We start from the raw sequence: 24,476 nt of genomic DNA, 5'->3' as shown, positions 1-24,476 counted from the left end.
TGCAATTGTGCAGTAGTTTGAGCATTCTTTGGCATTGCCTTTCTTTGGGATTGGAATGAAAACAGACCTTTTCCAGTCCTGTGGCCACTGCTGAGTTTTCCAAATTTGCTGGCATATTGAGTGCAGCACTTTCACAGCATCATCTTTCAGGATTTGGAATAGCTCAACTGGAATTCCATCACCTCTACTAGCTTTGTTCATAGTGATGCTTTCTAAGGCCCACTTGACTTCACATTCCAAGGTGTCTGGCTCTAGGTGAATGATCACACCATCATGATTATCTGGATCATGAAGATCTTTTTTGTGTAGTTCTTCTGTGTATTCTTGCCACCTCTTCTTAATATCTTCTGCTTCTGTTAGGTCCATCCCATTTCTATCCTTTATTGTGCCCATCTTTGCATGAAACATTTCTTTGGTATCTCCAATTTTCCTGAAGAAATCTCTAGACTTTTCCATTCTATTATTTTTCTCCATTTCTTTGCTTTTATTGCTGAGGAAGGCTTTCTTATCTCTCCTTGCTATTCTTTGGAACACTGCATTTAAATGGGTATATATCTTGCCTTTTCTCCTTTGCCTTTAGCTTCTCTTCTATTCACAGCTATTTGTAAGACCTCCTCAGACAACCATTTTGTCTTTTTGCATTTCTTTTCATTGGGTATGGTCTTGATCCCTACCTCCTGTACAATGTCATGAACCTCTGTTCATAGTTCTTCAGGCACTCTGTCTATCAGATCTAATTCCTTGAATCTATTTGTCACTTCCACTATATAATGTAAGGGATTTGATTTAGGTCATACCTGAATGGTCTAGTGGTTTTCCCTACTTTCTTCAATTTAAGCCTGAATTTGAGAATAAAGAGTTCATGATCTGAGCCACAGTCAGCTCATGGTCTTGTTTTTGCTGACTGTATAGAACTTCTCCATCTTTGACTGCAAAGAATATAATCAATCTGATTTTGGTGTTGACCATCTGGTGATGTCCATGTGTCCAGTCTTCTCTTGTGTTGTTGCAAGAGGATGTTTGCTATGACCAGTGTGTTCTCTTGGCAAAACTCTATTAGCTTTCAGCCTGCTTCATTCTGTACTCCAAGGCCAAATTTGCCTGTTACTCCAGGTGTTTCTTGACTCCCTAATTTTGATTCCAGTCTCCTATAATGTAAAGGACATCTTTTTGGGGTATTAGTTCTAGAAGGTCTTGTAGGTCTTCCTAGAACTATTCAACTTTGGCTTCTTCAGCATTACTGGTCGGGGCATAGACATGGATTACTGTGATATTGAATGGTTTGCCTTGGAACGAACAGAGATGATTCTGTCATTTTTGAGATTGCATCCAAGTACTGCATTTCAAATTCGTTTGTTGACTATGATGGCTACTCCATTTCTTCTAAAGGATTCCTGCCCACAGTAGTAGATATAATGGTCATCTGAGTTAAATTCACCCATTCCAGTCCATTTTAGTTTGCTGATTCCTAAAATGTCTCTTGCTATCTCCTATTTGACCACTTCCAATTTGCCTTGGTTCATCAACTTAACAGTCCAGGTTCCTATGCAATATTGCTCTTTACAGCATCGGACTTCGCTTCCATCACCAGTACATACACAACTGGGTTCATCTCTTCATTCTTTCTGGAGTTATTTCTCCACTGATCTCCAGTAGCATATTGGGCACCAACCGACCTGGCAAGTTCTTTCAATGTCCTGTCTTTTGTTCATGAGTTTCTCAAGGCAAGAATACTGAAGTAGTTTGCCATTCCCTTCTCTAGTGGACTGTGTTTTGTCAGAACTCTCCACAATGACCCGTCCGTCTTGGGTGGCCCTACACGGCATGGCTCATAGTTTCATTGTTAGACAAGGCTGTGGTCCATGTGATCATATTGGCTAGTTTTCTGTGATTGTGGTTTTTAGTCTGTGTGCCCTCTGATGGAGAAGGGTAAGGGGCTTATGGAAGCTTCCTGATGGGAGAGACTGAGGGGGAAATTGGGTCTTGTTTTGATGGGGCCATGTTCAGTAAATCTTTAATCCAATTTTCTGTTGATGGGTGGGGCTGTGTTCCCTCCCTGTTATTTACCTGGGCCAAACTATGGTGTAGGTAATGAGGATACTGGTGACCTCCTTCAAAAGATCCCATGCATGCACTGCTACACTCAGTGCCCCCAGCCCTGCAGCAGGCCACTGCTGACCCATGCCTCTGTTGGAGACTCCTGGACATCGGGCAAGTCTGGGTCAGTCTCTTGTGGGGTCATTGCTCCTTTCTCTTGGGTCCTGGTGCACACAAGGTTCTGTTTGTGCCTTCCCAGAATCTGTTTCCCAGTCCTGTGTAAGTTCTGGCGACTCTATGATGGGGTTAATGGTGACCTCCTCCAAGAGGGCTTATGCCATACCCAGGTCTGCTGCACCCAGAGCCCCTATCCCTGTGGCAGTCCACTGCTGAGCCGTACCTCCTCAGGAGATACTCAAACACAGTTCTGTCTCAGTCTCTGTGGGGTCTCTGGGTCCTGGTGCACACAAGGTTTGTTTGAGTCCTCTCAGCATCTCTGGCGGCTACGGGGTTTGATTCTAAACGTGATTTAGCTCTTCCTACCGTCTTGCTGGGGCTTCTCCTTAGTTCTTGGAAGTGAGGTATCTCCTCACTGTCACTTGGGTGCTGTGCGGCCGCCACCCCAGAACCTACCATCTTGCTGGGGCTTCTCTGCCCTTGGACGTGGGGTATCTCCTCCGCTCCCATGCTGTGCAACCGCCACGTACCCGCTGGTGTACACAGGGCCATTTTATAAGTGTCAATACATTTCAAAGGATTGAAATTGTACATAGTTTGTTCTCTGGTCACAGTGAAATTAATCTGGAAATTGATAAAAAATTTCTTAAGTGGCTGGAAGTTGAGGAATCTACTTACTGGTAACAAAGATCAATTAAGAAGTCAAGATGAAAATTAGAGAATATTTTGAAGTGAATGTTAGTAAAATTAAGATGTATTAAAACATGTGGTACAAAGCCAAAGAGGCAAATTTATAGCCCCGATTGCATACATTAGAAAGAAGGATGTTGTGTGCTGGTCTTAGCCTATCAGTAACCAATGTTATGCTTGGACCAGCTCTTGCGGTTTTTGTTATAACTGCACAGTGCCTGCCAGCAATAACCATCAGAAACTTTGTGAAAATAAAAGTTTATTACTTACAAGACATAGAAACTACACAGCATATCAGGGTACACAGAGCGAGGTCATTTACAGAGACCACAGGGGCCTGTGGTTCTGCTTTTATCAGAGTTGAGGATGGGGGCTTAAGGTTTCTTGCACTCACTCATTTTTATTTATTTATTTTGCCGTGTATGGTCTTCACTGAGGCATGCGGGATCTAGTTCCCTGAGCAGGGATTGAACCGGGGCTCCCTGCATTGGGAGCTAAGAGTCTTAGCCATTGGACCACCAGGGAAGTCTCTCATGGGCTTATTCTTTATTGGTGAATTTAAAACATAAGAGGCAAAATTTTACGAGCTGGAAGAGAAAAAAATCAAGTAGCCCAAGTGGTCAGTTACAGAAATCAACTAGATCTCTAGAGCAAAGAAGCCTCAGTGTGGGAAGACATCTTGGCTCTGAGTCTGAGTCTGGCAATGTGTTCATTGGAGATAGCAGTCTTTGAAAGGAATGCCTTTTTGAGATAGATGCCTCTGCAACCAAAGCTTAAGTCAGGCACTTGCATTACAAAAAGCAAACAAGCAAAAACCACAGTGATCAGAGCTTACACTACAAAAGGCCAAAGTCAGTGATCTAAATATCAATCTCAACAATTAGAAACAGAAAGCTTAATCTAATAGAACAGAAGAAAAGAAATTGTAAATACAACAGTATTTCTATTGTTTTAGTGGTTGCTACATAGATTACACGTATATCCTTGATATAGTAGATCTACTGTAAAGTAATATTTTTCTCACTTTCTGGACTTTGTCAGGACCATGTATCTCTACCCCTTCTTAAACTCCAAGAAATCATGTCACTGTTTTATGCAATGAATAATCATTTGGATTTATATATTTATTCTTTCTGTTATTATTGATTCCTCTCTCAATTTCCATGCTTTTATCCAGGATATTTTTTTCTTCTGCCTGAAGAATTCATTTTGGTAGATTTTTATCTTTATTTTATTTCCTTTTTGAACATTGTTTTCTTTAGATGTAGAATTTTAGGTTAGCAGTTACTTTTCATCCCTTCAAATAAACCATTCTATTGTCTTATAGATGGTTTTCATTGTTTCTATTGAAAGTCAGCCCTATTCTTTGATGGTACTGAATCTTTTTTCTGTAGCAATTTAAACCTTATTCATCTTTGTCTTTTAGCAGTATTACTATGACTTTTAGCTTCCCAGGTGGCACAGTGGTGAAGAATTTTCCTGCTAATGCAGGAGACACAGAAGACATGGGTTCAATCCCTGGGTTGGGAAGATCCTCTGGAGGAGGAAATGACAACCCATTCCAGTATTCTTACCTGGAAAATGCCATGGACAGAGGAGCCTGGTGGGTTACAGTCCATGGGGTCGCAAAGAGTTGGATGGTTCCAGTTCCAGAGCAACTGAGCATGACGAATGATGATATGACTTTCATTGAGCCTGCTTGGGTTTCATAGAGCTTCTTGATGTTGTAGATTAATGTCATGGTTGTTTTTGTAATATCCTCAGGCAATATTATGTAAAATACTCATTTTGTCTCAATGTATCCTCTCCTAGGTCTTCAATAACTTGTCTGCTAAATCTTTTATACAGCTTTATTTTCCATCATTTCCCCCCTCTGTTTTTTAGTCAACTGACCTAACTTTCCATTCTATTACTCTTTTCTCCTATTTGATATGTCTATAAATTTCTTAATTTTACTAACTTTTTTCATTCTAGAATTTTTAATTAATTTCAGTTTCTGATCAACTTGTCCATCTTCTCCTCTATTTTCTGAAAATGTTGGTCACCATCATTTTAACATCCTTGCATGAGAACTCCAAGGTCTGCATCATCTTGAGTCTGTTTCTTTCTTTGTAAAATATTTTTTTCATGATTTTTGAGCATTTAAATCTCTCGGCATGCCTAAGAATTAAAAAAAAAAAAAAACAACCAGATGTTGTGTATGAAAAATTATAGAGATAATTTGTGCAGTTCTGCTTCCTGTTATCTTTGTCCAGAGAGGAGCAAGAATAGATCACCTTTACCGAGGCTTGGGTTGAGGTGGATCAATACAAAAGAGTCCGTAATGCAGTACTTGGATGCAATCTCAAAAACGACAGAATGATCTCTGTTCGTTTCCAAGGCAAGCCATTCAATATCACAGTAATCCAAGTCTATGCCCCAACCAGTAATGCTGAAGAAGCTGAAGTTGAATGGTTCTAAGAAAACTTACAAGACCTTTTAGAACTAACACCCCAAAAAGATGTCCTTTTCTTTATAGGGGACTGGAATGCAAAAGTAGGGAGTCAAGAAACACCTGGAGTAACAGGCAAATTTGGCCTTGGAGTACAGAATGAAGCAGGCTGAAAGCTAATAGAGTTTTGCCAAGAGAACACACTGGTCATAGCAAACATCCTCTTGCAACAACACAAGAGAAGACTGGACACATGGACATCACCAGATGGTCAACACCAAAATCAGATTGATTATATTCTTTGCAGTCAAAGATGGAGAAGTTCTATACAGTCAGCAAAAACAAGACCATGAGCTGACTGTGGCTCAGATCATGAACTCTTTATTCTCAAATTCAGGCTTAAATTGAAGAAAGTAGGGAAAACCACTAGACCATTCAGGTATGACCTAAATCAAATCCCTTACATTATATAGTGGAAGTGACAAATAGATTCAAGGAATTAGATCTGATAGACAGAGTGCCTGAAGAACTATGAACAGAGGTTCATGACATTGTACAGGAGGTAGGGATCAAGACCATCCCCATGGAAAAGAAATGCAAAAAAGCAAAATGGCTGCCTGGGGAGGCCTTACAAATAGCTGTGAAAAGAAGAGAAGCAAAAAGCAAAGGAGAAAAGGAAAGATATAAGCATCTGAATGCAGAGTTCCAAAGAATAGCAAGAAGAGATAAGAAAGCCTTCCTCAGCGACCAATGCAAAGAAGTAGAGGAAAACAACAGAATGGGAAAGACTAGAGATGTCTTCAAGAAAATTAGAGATACCAAGGGAAAATTTCATGCAAAGATGGGCTTGATAAAGGACAGAAATGGTATGGACCTAACAGAAGCAGAAGATATTAAGAAGAGGTGGCAAGAATACACAGAAGAACTGTACAAAAAAGATCTTCACGACCCAGATAATCATGATGGTGTGATCACTCACCTGGAGCCAGACATCCTGGAATGATCCTGGGATGTGAAGTCAAGTGGGCCTTAGAAAGCATCACTACAAACAAAGCTAGTGGAGGTGATGGAATTCCAGTTGAGCTATTCCAAATCCTGAAAGATGATGCTATGAAAGTGCTACACTCAATATGCCACAAATTTGGAAAACTCAGCAGTGGCCTCAGGACTGGAAAAGGTCAGTTTTCATTCCAATCCCAAAGAAAGGCAATGCCAAAGAATGCTCAAACTACTGCACAATTGCACTCATCTCACATGCTAGTAAAGTAATGCTCAAAATTCTCCAAGCCAGGCTTCAGCAATACGTGAATCGTGAACCTCCTGATGTTCAAGCTGGTTTTAGAAAAGGCAGAAGAATCAGAGATCAAATTGCAGACATCCACTGGATCATTGAAAAAGCAAGAGAGTTCCAGAAAAACATCTATTTCTGCTTTATTGACTATGCCAAAGCCTTTGACTGTGTGGATCACAATAAACTGTGGAAAATTCTGAAAGAGATGGGAATACCAGACCACCTGACCTGCCTCTTGAGAAACCTATATGTAGGTCAGGAAGCAACAGTTAGAACTGGACATGGAACAACAGACTGGTTCCAAATAGGAAAAGGAGCACGTCAAGACTGTATATTGTCACCCTGCTTATTTAACTTATATGCAGAGTACATCATGAGAAACGCTGGACTGGAAGAAGCACAAGCTGGAATCAAGATTGCTGGGAGAAATATCAATAACCTCAGATATGCAGATGACACCACCCTTATGGCAGACAGGGAAGAGGAACTAAAGAGCCTCTTGATGAAAGTGAAAGTGGAGAGTGAAAAAATTGGCTTAAAGCTCAACATTCAGAAAACGAAGATCATGGTATCTGGTCCCATCACTTCATGGGAAATAGATGGGGAAACAGTGGAAACAGTGTCAGACTTTATTTTTTGGGGCTCCAAAATCACTGCAGATGGTGACTGCAGCCATGAAATTAAAAGACGCTTACTCCTTGGAAGGAAAGTTATGACCAACCTAGATAGCATATTCAAAAACAGAGACATTAATTTGCCAACAAAGGTCCTTCTAGTCAAGGCTCTGGTTTTTCCTGTGGTCATGTATGGATGTGAGAGTTGGACTGTGAAGAAGGCTGAGCACCGAAGAATTGATGCTTTTGAACTGTGGTGTTGGAGAAGACTCTTGAGAGTCCCTTGGACTGCAAGGAGATCCATTCTGAAGGAGATCAGCCCTGGGATTTCTTTGGAAGGAATGATGCTAAAGCTGAAACTCCAGTACTTTTGCCACCTCATGCTTAGAGTTGACTCATTGGAAAAGACTCTGATGATGTGAGGGTTTGGGGGCAGGAGGAGAAGGGGATGACAGAGCATGAGATGGCTGGATGGCATCAGTGACTTGATGGTCGTGAGTCTGAGTGAACTCCGGGAGTTGGTGATGGACAGGGAGGCCTGGCGTGCTGCGATTCATGGGGTCGCAAAGAGTCGGACACGACTGAGCAACTGAACTGAATGCTGGATTTTTATGTGAATTTTACCGTTAATCCTAAAGTCTGCTCATTTCAAACTTTTTTCTGGGCGTCTGGGTTGTTTATCCAGGGCCATTTTCTTTAAGAACCTCTAAGATTTAATTTTTGCCTCCCCAGTCTCATTAGACTGTTCAAAACTCAACTCAGATTCTCAGCATTTTGGTGACAGTTTTCTATTTTGCTTCTCAGCCTCTCAATCCTGCCTTTCTTATAGCCTAACAAATATCTCAAAGGGAAAGGCACCACAGTGTACTTCGCTTCTCTCCAATATCTTGAATACTCAAATTATTGTATCTTTAAAAGTATCCATTTTTTAATTCTAAGTTTCCCTGTTGTTTCATATTAACTCTGTAAAGTACTGCTCTTCAACAAGCCATGCGGCTAACGTCAGGTGCACAAATTCCAGAGGCTTTTTCAATGAGAAGTTTGTACTAGGTTTATTGATGTATTCCTAATATCTTCTTCAATACTTGATACATGGAAGTGCTTAGAGATTTTTTTCAATGAATGAAAATGCATGAGAGAAGTGTAAAATAGACACATCCTTGGGATTTTTTGATCTGATGAAATAGCTAAGACTTAGTCAAAAGGTCTCTAATGCTTTAATTAGAGCATTAGATTTAATTGTTAACTAGCTTAATTAATAAATTAGATTTAATTGTTGATTTAATTCTAACATATCTAATAGAGTTTTTCTTTATAACTTGAATTCTCTTTTATCTTTTCCACCCCCTGTAAAACATTTGGAACCCATCCTACAATTTATCTCTTAGTCTTATACTGTCTTAATAATTGCTTGATGTTATAATCTGGGAGATATATTTGTCTTCTTAGCATAAGGTAAACTCTAGAAAACAGGCTGTGTTATATTTCTGCTACATTCTTCAAGGTACCTCAAGCAATGCTGAATACATTTGTGGCATATGATAATTTCTTCTTTACAATATAAAGTAATCAAAGTTAAAATGCTGTATTCTAAGCTCCAGGGATTCAAATGACATGTATTGCAATGCATATTTTTTAAATTAAAAAAATCTTGGATGTGTATATTTTTGATACATAGTGGTTTTTAATAGGCTGCTTTCAGAGCCCTGTGTTTATGAACAAGCGCCCCAACACTCCATCGGTGTCATTCCTAGTGGCCACGATGGCCTGATAAGAGGACAGAATGATTGTGGTTAAAAAATAATGAGCTCTGTTTATTGTATGCTTAGTATATGACACGGAGAAGGCAATGGCACCCCACTCCAGTACTCTTGCCTGGAAAATCCATGGACGGAAGAGCCTGGTAGGCTGCAGTCTATGGGGTCGCTAAGAGTCAGACACGACCGAGCGACTTCACTTTCATTTTTTACTTTCATGCACTGGAGAAGGAAATGGCAACCCACTCCAGTGTTCTTGCCTGGAAAATCCCAGGGACGGGGAAGCCTGGGAGGCTGCCATCCATGGGGTCGCACAGAGTCGGACACGACTGAAGCGACTTAGCAGCAATATATGACAGATATCATGGTTATTATTTTAATTAATTGTTTCATTTAATCTTCATAATAACCCAATTCAAAGATACAATTGTTATCCCAATTTTTAGAGGAAACTGAGGCAGGAAAATGTTAAGTCACTTTCCTAAGGTTATAAAGCTAGTGAGTGGAGGAACTAGGATAGTGATGTGGTAGCATGTGGCCTAATAAAAACATGTTACACTGTTCTACTCTCCGCTTCAGACTCTCCGGTCGCTGCTCTGATAATGAGAGAGAAGCAGGGAGATATGTATGATTCAGTTTATTGTCTCATTGCCCTCAGTATAGAAGCACTGAGAAGAAGGGAAGAAATTCTTATTTGGAAGTTCTTTCACCCTAGGCATATATACTTGTCTGTAGTAAAAGACGTTTTACAGTAAACAGAACTTGGTTCAAAAATGTGTTTCTTTAATTTTCTGGGTTCTCTTGTTTCTTCATTTTTCACTGGAAAATTTTACTGTACTCAAGAAGTATAAGGGGACGTGTATGCATATGGCTGATTCATGTTGATGTATGGCAGAAACCAACAAAATATTATAAAGCAATTATCTTTCAATTAAAAATAAGTAATTAAAAAATATGTACAAAATATTGAAAGTGTCAGAGAAGAACCCTAAAAGTATTTAATGGAATGAAAATGTTGTTCTGTAAGGACAGAATGAAACATTAGGCTTCTTGAGTTGGGAAGAATAAATGCTAAATGAATGTCCTCAAAGTCTATAAAATCACAGAAGTTATTTTTTGGATGGAAAAAGGATAAAATATATGAATAATAATGTTTGTAATATATGAACTGTTTAGAAGGGGGAAAAATAACAGGTTTCATCTAGAAGAATTGAGAACCAGTTAGCCAGATGCAAGTGACAGAGAAGTTCATTTTCCCAGAAATTCAAAATTGGAAAAATGAAGATTGTGATGGTTTCTCTTTTTATTGGACTAATTATGAGAAAAGAGGAAAGAGAGAGTGAGGGACGTCTCTGTTTCAGATTGAAAGAGATTAGTAATGTCCTGCCAATAACCAGAAATTTAACAGATAAATTTGTTGGGCATAAAATTTGGGTATTGCAACTAGAAAGCTTGTGTGTGTGTGTGTGTGTGTGCACGCACACGCACTCCAAACAGGGTGATGCATAGCTTCATGATATTTCTGGTTATAAAGTCTAGGCACTTTAGGAGCATGGATTATAAGAGAAAATTCAGCGTTGGTCTGCTTAAGTTGAGATAACACTGCCCTTTAAATCAACCGATGGTCAACAGCAGATTAAAACAGTGAAGAGAAGCAGAAGACCATACTGAGGAGTTGTTAAGTCTTTTAAGCTTGCTTTATTCCATCTCTGAACATTAGTGTAAATTTCACAAATGATTGTATGTCAAAAGGAAGCTTTGGAATTTCACTTCAATGAAATTTACTGACAGACATTTTTATTCAACATAACTTTTGTAATTTTTCGCAGAGTGCTGCAAGAGACAAGTTCAAGCACTTCAGAATAATGGAGAAGGACGAAGGGAGCAAGACTCTCCCTTGTATTCTCAGGTATGTAGGGTTTCTAGACTCATGAGTATTCTGCTTGCCCCTTTATAGGTGAATTTAGGTTTTAATCGCCTGTAGTCCAACTAATGAACACAGTAATCTGGGCTGAACACAGTGGAAATTCACGTCTTGATTTTCAATACAGCCTAAGGTAGTAGCTATTTTAGAATCAGCATCTTCACCATGAATTCCAATTAAGGAAAGCTAGGTAAATGTTGGTCTCTACCACTCTGGCTTCCCAATTTTGTGATGTGCAGGAAGTCCAGGATGCTTTCAAGTTATTTAACAAATTTTCAAATATTCTCCAAAAGCATTGGAGTTGTTTCTCCTAAGATTCATTGAGAAACTGATGAAGGAATATGTTTTTATTCTCTTCCTAACTGGTTTCTTAAAGGTGGATATTTGACCACCATCATAATTATAATTATCTGTTATATTACTGTGTTAAGCACTTTATACACTTATATCTTTTAATACTTTCAATAATAAAATAGATAACTAATGAGTACCTATTGTATGGCACAAGGAACTCTACTCGATGCTCTCTGTTGATCTAAATGGGAATAATTTCCAAAAAAGAGGAGATATATGTATATGTATAGCTGACTCACTTTGCTGTACAGTAGAAGCTAACACAACATTGCCAAGCAACTATACCCCAATAAAAGTTAATGAAAAAATACTTTCAACAGTCCTCTGAGGTAGGTATTTTTGTGTCCCTGTTAGAGCTGTGCATACTTATGTCTGGGAGATTTAAGAAACTTACGCCAAGTCAGAGTTGGGATTCGAATTAAATTCAAAATCTCTGTTTTCAGTCCCTATACTGTAGTGATTTTTGTCTTCTGTTCTCTTCTCATAAAATAAACACTGGTTAAAAAAAGATAAATAGAATATTCCATTAGATACGAAAGTGAAAGTTGCTCAGTCGTGTCTGACGCTTTGTGACCCCATGGACTGTATAGTCCATGGAATTCTCCAGGCCAGAATACTGGAGTGGATAGCCTTTCCCTTCTCCAGGGGATCTTCCAACCCAGGGATTGAACGCAAGTCTCCCACATTACAGGCATATTCTTTACCAGCTGAGATATAAGTATATATTTATACTTGGAATATTATCTTACTGCCTGCATACACATACCACACGCAATACACATGCAAACACAATAAGTATCATGGCAGTGCGGCTGTTGTTGTTGTTCAGTCACTCATTTATATCCAATTTTTTGTGACCCTGTGGACTGCAGCATGCCAGACTTCCCTGTCCTTCACCGTCTCCTGGAGCTTGCTCAAACTCATGTCCATTGAGTGGGTGATGCCATCCAACCATCTTGTCCTCTGTCATCCCCTTCTCCTCCTGCCTTTTGTCTTTCCCAGCATCAGGGTCTTTTCCAATAAGTCAGCTCTTCACAGAGGCAGTATAAAATATGATTTTTCTGGGCATTTGAATGATTATTAAAACTGGCTTTTGGATATGTTTATAAGGCAAGATTTATAAGTTTCAGAGATGAAAATTTTTAGATCTTCATTTATTACCCATGGACTTTCGGGCTTGGTGAAAATATACACTACAGAAAATTTCTGCAAGTCCAGCAGAAATCAGCTTTGTGGGGATAGATTGGGTAGAAAAATTAATGGAGAGTATAAAGCCACTGCAGACTCCTTGGATTACTAGCGGATTTGAAAATGAACAGGTATTTGCATGAACAGTAGTTTGACTGCTTATTATATTTTGCCCTCTTCCCTGGTCACATTACATGATGTAACCCAATGAATCAGAAATTGGATCTTTATGGGGAAATGTGGGTGACCACAATTCCTTGCTAGTCACTACTTCTCCCAATGAGCTATTCCAACATTCCTTGGAATCATTCTGGAAATCAACCAGAATGTAATATTTGTTAAGGAAGTTTGCTAAAATGCTTGCAAATAGAGCATACAGTGCTGATCCAAGTCCTGTTTCAGGGACTTCCACTCCTGACATCCAAGTAACCTTCTGAATTGGAGTCTTTTGTCTTAGAGTTCTGCTTCTTGTCTTCCCTTCAGAAACTACCGTTATCTCCAAGATGTTAGTGTTTTTTCTCAGGGGCACCACTATCTTAAAATCTACTGTCTGTAAGCCTCTAAGACCTGGTCTTTATCCACTTTGTCTGGTTTATGCATGCCTGCATTTATGAAACAGAGCTGATCCAGTTGGTGGGATTTGCTCATGAATGAGGGATGGAACTGATATGCCTACCTCTCGCTACTCTTACAATGCGTGGTAGTTTAAAACATTTTGGTTTTATTAGATAAAACTTACTTCATCAGCTATAACTTCTAGTACAGTGTTAAAAAGGAGTGATGAAGATTTCTTTCTATTTCTAGTTTAATGCGAGTTTTCTTTTTCTTTTTTTTAAATCACAAATGAGTGTTAGATTTTGTCAAATGCTTTTTTGTGTGCATCTAATGATATGTTCCTGTTATTTGACTTAAATTAATTGATTTTCAAAATGTTGAACCAACCTTATGTATCTGAAACAGTTTCCAGTTAATGTGGTGTTCTTTTTATGCATTTGATTTGATTTGCTAATGTTTTGTTGAGGGTTTTTGTAGCTAATTCATGAGAGTTAATGATCTGTAGTTTTCTTTTCTTATAATGTCTTTGTCTGGTTTTGGTATTCACATAATTCTGGAATCACAGAATGAGTTAGAAAGGATTTCTTCTGCTTCTGTTCTCTGAAAGAGATTGTAGATAATTGATATAATTTCTCTTTTTATGTATTTGGTAGAATTCACTAGTGAACCCATCTCATTCTGGTGCTTTCTGTTTTGGAAAGTTGTTAATTACTAATTCAATTTATTTCACAGATACTGGCCTATTCATAGTATTTATTTCTTTTTTTGTGAGTCTGAGAGACTTGTGTCTTTCAAGGAACTTGTCCGTTTCATCTAGGTTATCAAATTTGTGGGCATAGTTGTTCTTCACTGTATTCCTTTATTATTATTTTAACATGCATGGAATCTGCATTGATTTCCCTCTTTAATTTTGGATATTAATCTTTTTCTTTCCCCCTCTCTCTCTTTTTTTGGGTCTTAGTTAACCTGACTAGTGGATGATCAATTTTATTGATTTCCCCCCCCAAAACCAATGTTTGATATTGTAGATGTTCTCTATTGATTTCTTTTTAAAAATTTATTGATTCTGTTCTACTTTTTGTTGTTTATGTTCTTCTGCTTATTTGAATTTAATCTGCTCTTCTTTTTCCAGTTTCTTTAAGTAAAAACTTAGAATATTGATTTTATACCTTTCTTCATTTCTAATCTAGGAATTCAGTGCTGTAACTTCCCACTGAGCATTGCTTTTGCTGCAAACTACAAATTTTGAAAAGCTGTACTTTCATTTTCATTTAGTTAAAAATAGTTTAAATGTTTCTAATGATTTCTTCCTTGACCCATATGTTATTTAAAAGTATATTGTTGCTGTTTTCTACCTGTCTTTCTGTTACTGATTTCTAACTTAATACCGTTGTGGTCTGTGAGTATGTAGTATATGATTTCTATTCTTTTAAATTTGTTTAATTGTGAATTATGGCCCAGAATGTAGTCCATCTAGGTGAATGTCCCATGTGAACTTGAGAAGAATGTGTTTTATGCTTTTGTTGAATGAAGTAATCTATAGATGTTAATCACATCCATCCGGCTATGTCTTTACTCATTTCCTGCCTGCTGGATCTGTCCACTTCTGATAGAGAGGTGTTGAAGTCTCTGTTTATCATAGTGGATTCATCTATTTCTCCTTGCAGTTCTCTCCGGTTTTGCCTCATGTAGTTTTCTGCTCATCCATGTTAAAGATTGTTATGTCTTCTTAGAGAATTGATTCTTTTATCATTATATCTTTCTTTAGCCCTGATAACTAGCCTTGCTTTGTAGTCTTCTCTGACACTTATTTTAATAACCTGTTTCATCATGCCTAAAAATGGAAAGCTATTGCCTCTAGGAGTTATTGTGAGATTTACTGGACTAATGAAATTAGAGCACTTAAAACAGTGACTAAGGTGTTATAAACATGCAAAAGTGCTCCCCATTATCATCAATAAAGTGCCTATTACAATGTGGGTACTCAAGGATAGCTATTACTTTATATTTTAGCTCACAGAAACATTTTCATAAAATCCTTATTCATTGATTTCTCAAGTGAGTTATGTCAGTGATGTAGGCAAAGATCATAGAGAAGGAAGGATCCAATTCTGTACAGACTTTGAAGTTATAACTGATTTATTGTGAGAGGAGCCACGGATGTCTCCAAGCTTTTAAACTTTGAGTACGATATTGCATTTTCTGAGATGAAGAACGCAAAGCAGATGGGGTTTTTCAGAGGAAAAAAAAGTTATGTTTTTATTATTTAAATTTCAGAGGACTATTTGAAATCCATTAACTAGTAAAATTGGAGAAGGAAATGGCAACCCACTCCAGCCTTACTGCCTGAAGAATCCTATGGCCAGAGGAGCCTGGCAGGCTACAGTCCATGGGGTCACAAACAGTCAGATATGACTGACGGACTAACACTTCTACGACTAGTAAATTGGATACAATAAAGTTGAGCGTGTAATTGACCATTTCAATCAGGATACTTTGAGAGTGACAGGACTATTAACTGGTAGGAATCTAAGACAGTAAACTAAATTTGAACTTTCCCTGGTGAGTGGTCATCTTAGATATGAAAATCTAGAATTTAATGGGAAGAGTAAGCCTAGAGATACGTGTGGACATAAACAGGGTATCAGATCAGATCAGTCGCTCAGTCGTGTCCGACTCCCTGTGACCCCATGAATCACAGCACGCCAGGCCTCCCTGTCCATCACCAACTCCCGGAGTTCACCCAGACCCACGTCCATCGAGTCGGCGATGCCATCCAGCCATCTCATCCTCTGTCGTCCCCTTCTCCTCCTGCCCCCAATCCCTCCCAACATCACAGTCTTTTCCAATGAGTCAACTCTTCGCATGAGGTGGCCAAAGTACTGGAGTTTCAGCTTCAGCATCATTCCTTCCAAAGAAATCCCAGGGCTGATCTCCTTCAGAATGGACTGGTTGGATCTCCTTGTAGTCCAAGGGACTCTCACATAGCAAGTGTTAAACAGTAAGACCAATGAAATCACACCAATGAGTAGGTAGTGAGAATATATAAAACTGACAAGAGGTATGAAGATCAGGAACTGAACTCTGTCTGGTTGACAATATGTTTATAACAGAAATAAGGACTATTGTGAAAGAGATCTGAGACATAGAATACCATGTTATATAAGATAGCAATGGTGAAATTAAATCTAGAGTAAAAATCTGTCCTTTTGCTTAGGTTACTTACATTGCTATAGGTGAGAAAAAAGAACACTTTTGGTAAAAACATTAACTTTTTTTAGTTGATTTAAAGTTTTTAAAATCAAAGTACATATTTGGTTAAAAAAATGTAAAATACTACTATATATTAACACAAATTAATACAAACCGGAATCCTCCTTCAGTACTACTTTATATGACTTAGGCTCCCTCTGAAAGAGCAATTATTTTGAACTTTTTCTCTGACTTTTACTTTATATTTCTAAATATTAGGTGTTATGTGAGTGTAATAGCACTAAACCTCATAGGAATGTTGAGAAGATTAAATACAGTAATATATGTAAACTGCAAGGACTCAATATGTTAGCTGTTACTTTTTATTTTTAATTTACAGATATGGAAGAAAAGGCTAAGTAAAATGGTTACACTACTTAATTTCTATTGATACTAGAGAACAATATTCTTGACACATATTTGCCATCAAGACAAAAACTTTCACATCATAAAGATATGATCGCTTGGCAAATGGACTGAATAACGGCCTATTTCTCAATGGGATCTTAATAGTGGTTAAATCACAATAGCGGTTGAAGAAAATGTTATGAGGCTGCTTTGAAAAGTTAACCCTAATTTGTTAGGTTTAGCAAAATGAAGAGTTTGAAAACTCCACTGTTCTTACCAAAGGAAATAAATGGAATATGTTAAACCACTGCAAAGTCTGATATTTGAGAGCTCTGAAGATCAGTTTTGGCATGTATCATAGTTGATTTAGCACGGAAGAGGGTTTTCAAGCACTGGTATTTCTTGCTGTCATTATTCTTTTTCGTCTCTGTACGTAAGACTGTGCGTGCTCAGTCACTTCAGCCATGTCCAACTCTTTGCAACCCCATGGACTTTGTAGCCTATCACACTCCTCTGTCCATAGGATTCTCCAGGCAAGAATACTGGAGTGGGTTGCCATGCCCTCCTCCAGGGGATCTTCCTGACCCAGGTACTGAACCCACATCTCTAATGTCTCCTGCATTGCGAGGCAGGTTCTTTACCACTAGAGCCACCTGTGACATCTGTAGGTCTATTGAACTATAAATAGAAAGTTAAAAAAAAGTAATGTAATCAACAGATTTCCCAATTCACTTAGATTTGCTTTCACAGTTGTAGGATCAAATTTTTACCAAGTTTGAAGAACTTGGTCAGTTCAAAATACATTAACTTTGTCTCAGTAAATTTGCCTTTTTTCAGTATTCCTTTTAGGAAAAGCTACCAGTGATAGTAATTTTGTTTTAATTCTGAAATTTGCATTTACCATAATGTTAGTAAATTATGTCAAATTTAGCTCAGTGGAATTAGATTTATCTATTAGATGTGTTCTTGTTCCAAACTTAGCCTGGTCAAGGAGTAAAAGACAAGAAATAGGAATATAGAAAAGTTTCCTCTTTGAACAGCAATGCCAGGAGAAAATGTCAACCCACTCCAGTATTCTTGCCTGGGAAATCCCATGGACAGAGGAACCTGGTGGGCTATGGTCTATGGGGTCGCAAAGAGTAGGACATGACTGAGCACACACACCAGACAGTCTCTTGTGGTTGTTCTCTGGAAGAGGTTCCTTCTTGTTTTTATATGTGTACATATGTGGACAGTAGCACTCGTACTAATCACAGACTTCAGTGCCCCAAACAAAATGGTTTATATAGCCGATAGGTTATTATACTGGACTTTGGGAGAGTAGGTTCATTAATTTTGAACCACTCAGTACTATAGGTGAATATCATACCCCAGATTATCAATTTAGCTTCTTGGCTGTCTCAACTGTGGAACCCAAACTTAAATATAAACTAAAGCAAAAATATAAGGCAAAAAAGGCCACTAAGAACTATATTTGCAAAGTCCTAGGACTAAACCTCACATTTTTCTTCTACAGGCTCCCACTCAGGGATTATATCAATGAACTTGCTTTAGACATGATGAATGAGGATTGTGTGATGTAATGGAGAAACTTTTAGAGGTCAAAATGATAAGGGTTAGTGAAGGGAGGAAAAAAATTCATGTTAACAGAACTGTAAAAGTACAGATGTTTTGCACTATGAAGTGAAAGAGTATATCTGTATATCTAAAATTTTGATGCATCTCATTTTAGAACAGAATGTTAATTTATGCTTAAATGAGAATTGATAATTATTAGGACATTGCTGTGAAGTAGCTAGGGTTTTTAGAATCAAAAGAATTGCTGGGAAGTAGCTAGGGTTTTTAGAACCAAAAGAATGCTGTTCTAGCCACCTTCCCTTTCTCCATACGAGAACTACATGATAGACAAGCTGGACACTTCTTATTTCCTGGCCATGCCATGTTGTTTCATGCTTTCATGGGTTTGTTTACTCTGATTTCCTTTTGTGGAAGCTGGTCTCTATTTCCTGAACCCCTGCACATCTCTTGGAGATCAGCAGAAACCATTTTATCTGCCACTCTCCTTCCTCACTCTCCTCTGACAGAAAGTGTATCTAACATTAAACTTAGTTAATGCAACCAGCCTCAGTCCAGTTCAGTCGCTCAGTCGTGTCCGACTCTGCGACCCCATGAATCGCAGCACGCCAGGCCTCCCTGTCCACCACCAACTCCCAAAATTTACCCAAACTCATGTCCATTGAGTCAGTGATGCCATCCAGCCATCTCATCCTCTGTTGTCCCCTTCTCCTCCTGTGCCCAATCCCTCCCAGCATCAGGGTCTTTTCCAATAAGTCAACTCTTCACACGAGGTGGCCAAAGTATTGGAGTTTCAGCTTCAGCAACCGGCCTACCTAATTAAAAAATTTATGAATGTAATTCTGAGTCTCGCTTTAATATAAAGAAAAGTAGGAAAAAAACTAACTTAAAATAATGTGTATTTTGATTGAAAATTTTGGGGCATAAAAACACAGGAAGAGATAATGAAAAATCAGATATTTCTGATATTTAAAATGAATATGTTTAAGAAAAATGAGGTTCACAAGCCAATCTGTATAAGAAATACAGGAAGTGAAAGAAAAAAGGTATGAATATAATGACCATGAACTCTTACAATAAGAAATACATACTAGGTGTGAATATAACTAGCATGCAAACTATTACAATAAGTAATACATGCTAAGTGTGAATATAATACCATGAAGACTGTTTTAATAAGTAATACATACTTATTTGCATATCATCGGAAAAAAAAGGGACATGACCTTCATTGAATTACTGGTAGCATACCCGGACTAACTACCAACAATAGAACCGAGTAAATAAGAAGGTATAATATTCTTGAAACTAAGCTGAGTCTTTTTTATTAGTATATTGTCAAAATTGTTCCCTGATTTATGATGTAGGGGAGAAGTGTGGCTTTCTTAAATTAGCGTTCCATCTAACTTGAACTCCCACTTGGGAGGCCTACATTTAGTCACTGGTACTTGAAAGATCGTGGAGGATCTTGGATGGTCATGGAGATCATCAGGTCCTTTGACATGCAACTGGCAATCCACTGGAAAAATAAGCAGTCATACATGGAACTATAAGAAGTTACATAGTCAACATCTGGGCCAGTATCAGAAATGAAAACAACAGGCAACTCAACATAGTTTTAAGGTCATTGTTTGAGTTTGTAAGTAAATTTGAAAACAATATAAAAATATAAGGTAGCTATTATGTTAAATATTTTTAAGCTGCGTTTGTTAGTAACATTTAACAAGAGCCCTGAATTTCATGTGCTTTGCTCTTTTAACAGTGCTGATCTGTTAAAAGAGATCTCAAGTCTTCTTCAACATGAATATGCAGTTGTCTCACTGCTCTCCAGTGACTGCACCGCAGCTCTGAAACCTTGCCTATCTAGATAGTCTCTGTCGGGTGTGGTTGTATGTGGGTGCCCCAGCAACACCCTGGGCATTTTCAGCATAACCATTTCCTGAAACAATTAAAAATGTGCATTAAATAATCAGTAGTGCTGTTCTCTGGAAGCTTTCCCCAGTTCTGTGAAATACTCCATTCAACAACATGATTGATCTTCAATAAAGTCTTCCAATTTGACTTTGATAGATAACATGAAGGAAGAAAGCTCCTAAATGTGAAAATAAAGGAAATTCTTTATTAACAATCTTATTATTTAAGAGCATAAATTTGTGAATCATAATGAAAATATTCATAGTTATTATACTTCAGAATCCTCACTTCATTTAGAAACATGAAATTTTTAATTTTTTATATAGAACTCTACATCACAAGGTTTAGGAAAACTTAGTTTTTCTGAGCTGAGATACAACATTGCTTGATAAGCCCTGATGTCCCTAGAATATGGGAGGCAGGGCTCATGGGCAAAAATTGCTATATATTTTGTTATATATGCAATGTACGATGTTAAATGTTATGATATTGTTATTATCATTAGTAATAGTAGTATTAAGAAGAGTAGAGTCAAGAGTGGAAATTAGCTAAGTCTTCATTAGAAGTGAAATCTTGAGAGGAACTGTACCGTGGGATAAAGCACTGGATAGAATTCAAAGGATGGGGAAAAGTCCTTGATTAGGAGAGATGTATTCCCTCAGCTTTACTGAGATATAATTAACATATAACACTGTGTAAATTTAATTTGTACAGGGTGTTGATTTGATTTGATAAACATGTATTTTAAAACAGTTATCACCATAGTAATTAGCTAACATCTTCATCATGACACATAATTATCTTTTTTTTTTTTTATAGTGAGAACATTAAAGATCTACTCTGGGAGGGATTTCTTAAACCATCATCTACTCATGAAGCAATTCTCATATATATATATTTTTTGGTTGAAGATTTTTCTGGTGTACATTCAGTCTTCAAAAATATTTCTAAAGGAATTATATGAAATACAGTGTTTTGTTGTACTGGTTGTAGGTAGCATGCCAAAGCTATTCTATTCCAAGACAAAAAGAACTTTTCAGTGAAGGATGTAAGTAGGTAGGGGATTTTAACCCAGTTGATAAATCAGCAACTTTTTTTTTTGGATACATAATTTCCTACAGGTCTGTACAAATTGTGTGAATCTGTAAAGCCTTAAGATGAGGGGAGGTGGTGGGGAAGTGGCTGGCTCCAGTTGAAATAGCTCTGTATGCTATTCCAAATTTTCGCAGCTTTATAGCTAATGAAAACACTGACTAATCTGATTGGTATACATCCTTGTTTCCTTCCATCTTGCTAACACATAGTTTCCACAGAAGCGTCTTAACATGATTCATAGTTCCTTCAGGTAGTATGTGGAAAAACATCAGTTAACTGGATTGCATGTATAGACATATGCAGGTATTCAGAATGGAGCATTTGGGGTAGACCATTTGCTTTTCAGTTCACTTAGGTGGAATTAATATACATAAATTCCCAATACGTGAAGAGTCATTTTACCAGAAAGATCTAGAAGAGATCAACCAAATCAACTCCAGTTTTTCTCTCTGTATATATTGTACCCACAGGCAACTCAATTCTGATTTAATGTCTTTTCCCTTTCTGTGTAGAGGAGCTAATCTGATAGGTTATAAATTGCAAATGCCCAGCTTGCACGTTAGTTTTTCATGGTCATGAGAAAACTATTAACATTATTGAATGATTGGCAAGTATCTTCAAGGGATTTGGAAATTTTAAACATGAAGGAAGCCTTGAGGAAAGATTTAACCAACATTTTATTAAATCTGTGGAATTATTCAATTTAAGGTTGTCCCTTGGTAAAAGCTGTGAGTAGGAGGCATTTGCTTCTAGACAAATAACCTATTGCCTTTCTCTTCCCTTTACAGCTCCTTGCTCTCCCTCCATTCATTTCAATGAATCAATTTCCTCTTATTTTCTGGGTAGCCCCCACCATCAAAATCTGTACTCAGTTGTACATCAAGGTGTGACACACTCATAAAGCTCTAAAGTTTTCTTCTTTCCAGAGTGATCCCATGTTAATAATTGTAGCCAAATACTTTGGGGTGGGGGCTCGTTATGAGCTGCAGAATAAGGGAGAGTAATTGAAACCAGCTACTATGAAAGACTATCCTTGGAAACCAAGTCCTAAGAACTTTTCTAAAAGAGGATTCCATGTTCATATGTTTGGGAAAGATCATTTATTCCTTTGTTGGAAATTCAAAATTTACTTTAGGATAGAAAAGACTCTGAGAAGGTTTATGAAAAGAGATTCTTTAATTCTGCTTGACACCACATTTGGAGATTGTATTTAATCATGAAAGTCACCTCTCAATCATTTGTTTCTACATCATCTATTAATAATTATCAGAATCATTGGATCATAGTATGCATTACTGGAAATACTGGTTTAGTGGCTTTGCCTATTACCTCTGAACTCACACCACATGAGCCCTTTTTCACGGTGACATTCCCAGGATAGACTGTGTCCTTGTGACCAATGATCTTTTCCACAGAGACAGAGAGAATAAATTTACATTATTTACAAGTAAGAAGACTTTTCTGACACTGGTCATAATTTATACTTTGAGTGCATCATCTGGAAAAGCTCTGAGGACTTTAGAATAAAAGATGAGTTTTAATCTCTTCGGGCCATTTTGAGGTATGAAACATTGTGTTGTCCTTATCACACGAGCCCCAGTAGATGCACTGGAAAGATGCCAAAGTTTGTTGCAGAGAGTGTTTATGTCACTGGACTATATTCACGTTTTTAATGCTCAGATAAGTACCATGTTCCTCTGCATTATTTTACCGCAGTATTTATCATCATCTAATGACTATGCCAAAGCCTTTGACTGTGTGGATCACAATAAACTGGAAAATTCTTAAAGAGATGGGAATACCAGACCACCTGACCTGCCTCTTGAGAAACCCGTATGCAGGACAGGAAGCAACAGTTAGAACCGGACATGGAATAGACTGATTCCAAATAGGAAAAGGAGTACGTCAAGGCTGTATATTGTCACCCTGCTTATTTAACTTATATGCAGAGTACATCATGAGAAACGCTGGGCTGGAAGAAGCACAAGCTGGAATCAAGATTGCCAGGAGAAATATCAATAACCTCAGATATGCAGATGACATCACCCTTATGGCAGAAAGTGAAGAGGAACTAAAGAGCCTCTTGATGAAAGTGAAAGTGGAGAGTGAAAAGTTGGCTTAAAGCTCAACATTCAGAAAACGAAGATCATGGCATCTGGTACCATGACTTCATGGGCAATAGATGGGGAAACAGTGGAAACAGTGTCAGACTTTATTTTTTTTTGGCTCCAAAATCACTGCAGATGGTGATTGCAGCCATGAAATTAAAAGACGCTTACTCCTTGGAAGGAAAGTGATGACCAACCTAGATAGCATATTGAAAAGCAGAGACATTACTTTGCCAACAAAGGTCCGTCTAGTCAAGGCTATGGTTTTTCCAGTGGTCATGTATGGATGTGAGAGTTGGATTGTGAAGAAAGCTGAGCGCCAAAGAATTGATGCTTTTGAACCGTGGTGTTGAAGACTCTTGAGAGTCCCTTGGACTGCAAGGAGACCCAAGCAGTCCATCCTAAAGGAGACCAGTCCTGGGTGTTCTTTGGAAGGACTGATGCTGAAGCTGAAACTCCAATACTTTGGCCACCTCATGCAAAGAGTTGACTCATTGGAAAAGACTGTGATGCTGGGAGGGATTGGGGGCAGGAGGAGAAGGGGACGACAGAGGACGAGATGGCTGGATGGCATCACTGACTCAATGGACGTGAGTCTGAGTGAACTCTGGGAGCTGGTGATGGACAGGGAGGCCTGGTGTGCTGTGATTCATGGGGTTGCAAAGAGTCGGACACGACTGAGAGACTAAACTGAATATATTGTAATTATTATTTTGCTTATTGTCAATTCCCCATCTCTCAACTGGAATGTAATTTCCATGAGGACAGGGAATTTTTTTCTTTTAAAAATTTGTTTATTTTTTTATTGAAGGACAATTGATTTACAGAAGTTTGCTGTTTTCTGTCAAACCTCAACATGAATCAGCCATAGGTATACATATATCCTCTCCCTTTTGAAACTCCCTCCCATCTCCCTCCACATCCCACCCCTCTAGGTTGATACAGAGCCCCTGTTCCTGAGCCATACAGCAAATTCCCGTTGGCTATCTATTTTACATACGGTAATATGTTTCCGTGTTACTCTTTCCATGCATCTCACCCTCTCCTCCCCTCTCCCCATGTCCATAAGTCTATTCTCTATGTCTGTTTCTCCATTGTTGCCCTGTAAATAAATTCTTCAGTCACATTTTTCTAGATTCTGTATATATGCGTTAGAATATGGTATT

General features: G+C 38.1%; 1 long non-coding RNA gene across 1 annotated transcript in view; it reads left to right on the top strand.

Annotated features, from left to right (window-relative positions):
- Positions 1-24,476, top strand: part of LOC112449048 (uncharacterized) — a 184,132-nt gene that overhangs the window by 124,663 nt on the left and 34,993 nt on the right. Inside the window, exon 2 of the long non-coding RNA XR_003037514.2 lies at positions 10,827-10,906. This is a non-coding gene — a long non-coding RNA (uncharacterized lncRNA). The remainder of the gene's footprint in view (positions 1-10,826; positions 10,907-24,476) is intronic.

The sequence above is a fragment of the Bos taurus genome, chromosome 12 (genome assembly GCF_002263795.3).
Source record: "Bos taurus isolate L1 Dominette 01449 registration number 42190680 breed Hereford chromosome 12, ARS-UCD2.0, whole genome shotgun sequence".
Lineage (NCBI taxonomy): Eukaryota > Metazoa > Chordata > Mammalia > Artiodactyla > Bovidae > Bos > Bos taurus.
This window is presented reverse-complemented; position numbering and strand designations above follow the sequence as displayed.